Source organism: Sciurus vulgaris (assembly GCF_902686455.1).
Source record: "Sciurus vulgaris genome assembly, chromosome: 6".
In the NCBI taxonomy this organism is placed as follows: Eukaryota; Metazoa; Chordata; class Mammalia; order Rodentia; family Sciuridae; genus Sciurus; species Sciurus vulgaris.
The window spans coordinates 79751498-79757329 of NC_136466.1; positions in this window are offsets into that span (position 1 = coordinate 79751498).

Here is a 5832-nt window from a genome sequence, read left to right on the forward strand (position 1 = left end):
GTTTCAAAGGAATACTCTCTAAAAGTTAGAATATTGGTTGTTCTCTGTAGAACTAAATATTCATTTTATTCACCCACTAAATTAAATTACTTTGGCATTATGAAAAGGATATGTAAATATCTTTGAGGTCAACAATGGCTACGAGTAGTTTAAAGAATAGGGTTTATTTACTTCTTGAAATGTTGCTAACCCTTAAGTATTAATTCTAAATATGCATGGTAGCATCATTCCAAAATTACTCTTGGGTAGGCTCAAGTCCCATTTTCAAAAATTGATATTACTTTACAGGTTCTAGGAGGTTTGGAGTTTGTTTATTTGGTGCAATCTCAAATGTTTGTATTTAAAAAAACTGGGTTGTAAATCTTGTGAAAGCAGCTTTTTCTAGGAGTTTTCAATACTCAAGCAGTACATTTCTATCAGCTAGTTACTTTAAAGATAAAGTAATCTGTGACTAACAACAACTTTGGATGGGGCAAGAAAGTATTTCATGGTAGATAATTTGGATAATTTATATTTGAAGACCAGATAACATAAAAATGACTGTATACTGGGCAAGTTTGATTAGAAGGCCCTTTGTATTAATGTTCTCAGATTTTCCCTAAATATTATTGGTATAATTCCCATTGACTCTAATAGAAATTGCAGGTTTAAAATATGAAGTCCATAAAAATTTACTGATGGACTATAACAGTCAAAACTCTTCTGTCAATTGAACAAAATGCACTTGATTGTGTTCAACTTGGTGCTCAGAAAAACACATGCTGAAGAAAAGACCAACAAGTTGTTCTATGGCAGTATTTTTTAATTCAATCACTAACACTTGGTATATCTTTTGAGGTTTGTATAAAACAATTAGAAGTACCTAGACAGTTAGGCATAGGAGTAGACGTATATTTATGTTTTTAGAATTCCTTAATATTTATAAAAATTCTCACAATTACAATTTGACCAAGCCATGAAAACATTAGCAATATTGTTGCTGAAATTATGAGCACATTTAAAATGGCATAGCCCTGATGCTCAATAATAAATACCAAGTATTGAATCCAGGAAAAAATTCTCAAAATACGGAGTACTAGTTATAACTCTAACCTTTCCAAATTAAAATTTCAAGGAGTAAAGCAGGGAAATTGTCTTTTTTCTTTATTTAGAGAATACTTTATTAGTTTGTGTAATCAAACCCATGTAGATAAGACCTCACATATTTGATATAGTATGTAACCACTGTACAAATGGAAAAAAAGTAAGTTTAATGTTTCTATACCAATATGGCCGTTAATTTCTGTACAATGCTAACTCAACATGTTAAACCGGGATACTTTCTCCAAAGTTGACAGCACAGCTAAAGTTTCCAGAAATTTAAATAATAGCAATATGTTATGCATCAATAGCAGCAACAGATTTTGGGGAAATTGTTTTTAAAAAGAAAATAAATGGTGTCTAGGGGATTCTGATAATCATCTTGATTTGGGGATGTACTGATGATATTCTATTCTTTTTAAAAATATGTTTAGTTGTAAATGGACACAATACCTTTATTTTATTTATTTATTGTATGTGGTTCTGGGAAAGGAACCCACTGCCTCACACATGCTAGGCAAATGCTGTGCCACTGAGCCACACCCCAGCTCTGATATTCTATTCTTGATCCTGGTTCTCTCTTTTCTTCCTCATACTTTTCAGTTCTACTTAGAATATATCCTCCAAATTTTATTGATAATGCCTATTTTCTCACCCTCTCATTTCCCTAGGCTAACAAGTTTTCTTTCGGTATTCAAATTCTGCTTGTACATTCTCAATCTCATCCTGACTTTCCCTTCTGACTTCATGCTGCTAAATTTGAGTTTTACAAGCCCATGGTAACAGCCACTGAGGATTTCTGCTTCAATATCCAGATTTTATAATTTGAATCTATTCATGTTACTAGAAGCAAACAACACAAAGTCCCGTTTTAAGAAGTATATCTAACAAGTGCATGTGGGTCTTATATGATATTTATGGTGTTGTGTTACATTCCTGGGCTTCATTCATTAACTCTAAACACAAAACTCCTGACTTTGTGGGAACTCTGTTCTAATAGGAAAGACAAAAATAATTTTTAAATTATTTCTTTAATTTATTAAGTAATTAAATAATTTTAGATACGTATAGGTACTTTGAAAAATAGATAGTGAGGTATGGTGTTCATCCCAGCAGAACAAAAATTGCCAAAGTTTAACCTGAGGGAAGATTGTTCAGTTATTGAAAGTTGTAATTATCAAGACTTGTTCAATAAACTTAAAAAATACTTATAATGCAATATTCAGGAAAAAATAAAGGATAAAGGATAAAGATAAATCACTATGTCTTTGAAAAACATATAGAGAAGTAAACAACATTGGATGAAGATGCATTTTTGAGGTAATGCAATTATCATAATTGCAATAGTATATTGCATTAATTTATTAAAGAGCATAAAATGTGAAAAATTATTGTTTATTTGATGCTTTATTAAGCAAAGAGCTCTATTACCTGTTCCATCTGCACACTATAGCACTTGTTTCCATAATGGTAAACTTGAGGCTTTGAAATACATTTTGAGTTGCCAAGGAAATGATCATACTTCACTTCAGTCTTATTTCTGTGCTAAGTATATTTTATTGTGGTTTAATTTTTCATACTCAGTGATATATGTAGAGAATTAAGTAGAATAATAACCTATTAACCAGAATATTTGATTAACCAGAATACATCATTTCCCGATACCCTAGATAAGAGAGTTATTTATAGGCAAAAATAAATAAATAAACTCAACTCCAAACTGCTTTTTGTTACCATGCAATTTCCAAGAGGATGTTGGTTACTAAATTAGAAGTTTGAAACTTTCTTTTGAGAAGCACAGAAATCTTTCTCTTTCAAATAATAGACAGTTATTGAGTGCCTGTTCTTTTCCTGTCACTGGATATTGGGGACTGGAAATTGTAAAATGTATTTTACATTTTTTGTCCAAATGTTTGTCAGTTAATTTGAAACATACAGTATCTGTACCAAGCTATGCTATTAATGATTATAAGATGCATTGCTAAATTTAATACAACTTTCATGAAGAAAAATTACTGAGATAAAATATGAATAATGAAATTTTTAGTCATCTTCCAATTAAAAAAAATGAAAATGTTGAATGTGCTTAGAATCAATTACCTTATACCCCAAAAGTACGTACAATTAAAATAACAAAAATATATTTGATACACATCCTTCTAGAAAATGTTTAAAAATTTACATGAATGTGATTCAACTACAATAAGCTTCCAGCACAGATTCTGCACTGATGCTGGGAGATAGCTGTGGCAGAGAAAAAGTTTCCTAAATTGGGTTCCAGGGACTATTCCATTCTGAAATAGACTTCTCAGAAATATGTGGTGGATTTTTAAAAAAGTGGGTTGGGTGTGGATGACAATAGTGAATTTTTCATAATGATAAGATTATTTAATATAAAAAGTTAAATGTTATCCATCCTCATGTCAGATAATGTGGACTTCAAGCCAAAACTAGTCAGAAGGGATAAAGAAAGACATTACATACTGCTTAAGGGAAGCATAAATCAGCAAGACATAACAATCGTAAATATCTATGCCCCGAACATTGGCTCATCCATGTACGTCAAACAAATCCTTCTCAATTCCAGAAATCAAATAGACCATAACACAATAGTACTAGGTGATTTTAACACACCTCTCTCACCGCTGGATAGATCGTCCAAACAAAAATTGAATAAAGAAAACATAGATCTCAATAACACAATCAACAATTTAGACTTAACCAACATATATAGAATATACCATCCAACAAAGAACGAATACACTTTCTTCTCAGCAGCACATGGATCCTTCTCTAAAATAGACCATATTTTATGCCACAAAGCTACTGTTAGCAAATACAAGAAGATAGAGATACTACCTTGTATTCTATCAGATCATAATGGATTGAAATTAGAAATAAATGACAGAATAAAAAACAGAAACTTCTCCAATACCTGGAGATTAAATAATACACTATTATATGATGAATGGATAACAAAAGACATCAGGAGGGAAATAAAAAAATTCCTAGAAGTAAACGAGAACAAAGACACATCATATCAAAATCTCTGGGACACTAAAAAGCAGTACTTAGAGGAATATTTATTTCATGGGGTGCATTCAACAAAAGAAGTAGAAATCAACAAATAAACGACTTAACACTACAGCTCAAAGCACTAGAAAAAGAAGAGCAGACCAACACTAAAAGTAATAGAAGATAGGATATAGTTAAAATCAGAGCCAAAATCAACGAAATTGACACAAAAGAAACAATCGAAAAAATTAACAAAATAAATAGTTGGTTCTTTGAAAAAATAAACAAAATTGATAAACCCTTAGCCACACTAACAAAGAGAAAGAGGGAGAAAACTGAAATTACTAAAATTCAGAATGAACAAGGAAATATCACAACAGACACGAGTGAAACACAAAACATAATTAGAAGCTATTTTGAAAATCTATATTCCAACAAAACAGAAAACCTTGAAGACATCAACAAGTTTCTAGAGACATATGAATTACCTAAACTGAACCAGGAGGACATGCTCAACTTAAATAAATCAATTTCAAGCAATGACATAGAAGAGGTCATCAAAAGCCTACCAACAAAGAAGAGTCCAGAACCAGATGGGTTCTCAGCTGAGTTCTACAAATCCTTTAAAGAAGAGCCCATTCCAATACTCCTCAAAGTATTCCATGAAATAGAAGAGGAGGGAACCCTCCCAAACTCATTCTATGAAGCCAATATTACCCTGACACCTAAACCAGACAGAGACACATCAAGGAAAGAAAATTTCAGACCAATATCCTTAATGAACATCGATGCAAAAATTCTCAACAAAATTTTAGCAAATTGCATACAAAAATATATTAAAAAGATAGTGCACCTCGATCAAGTGGGTTTTATCCCATGGATGCAAGGTTGTTTTAACATCCAGAAATCAATAAATGTCATTCACCATATCAACAGACTTAAAGTTAAGAATCACATGATTATTTCAATAGATGCAGAAAAAGCATTCGATAAAATACTGCATCCCTTCATGCTCAAAACACTAGAAAAAATAGGGATAGTAGGAACATTCCTTAACATTGTAAAGGCCATCTATGCTAAGCCCATGGCTAATATCATTCTAAATGGTGAAAAACTGAAAGCATTCCCCCTAAAAACTGGAACAAGGCAGGGATGCCCTCTTTCACCACTTCTATTCAATATCATCCTTGAAACTCTAGGCAGAGCAATTAGACAAACCAAAGAAATTAAAGGGATACGAAAGGGAAAAGAAGAACTCAAACTATCCCTGTTCACTGATGACATGATTATATATTTAGAGGAACCTGGATATTCCACCAGAAAATTCTTAGAACTCATAAGTGAATTCAGTAAAGTAGCAGGTTACAATATCAATGCTCATAAATCCAATGCATTTTTATACATAAGTGATGAATCTTTAGGAAGAGAAGTTAGGAAAACTACCCCATTCACAATAGCCTCGAAAAAATAAAATACTTGGGAATCAATCTCACAAAAGAGGTGAAAGACCTCTACAATGAGAACTACAGAACACTAAAGAAAGAAATTAATGAAAACCTTAGAAGATGGAAAGATCTCCCATGTTCTTGGATAGGCAGAATTAATATTGTCAAAATGGCCATACTACCAAAAGTGCTATACAGACTGAATGCAATTCCAATTAAAATCCCAATGATGTACCTTACAGAAATAGAGCAAGCAATTTTGAAATTCACCTGGAAGAATAAGAAACCCAGA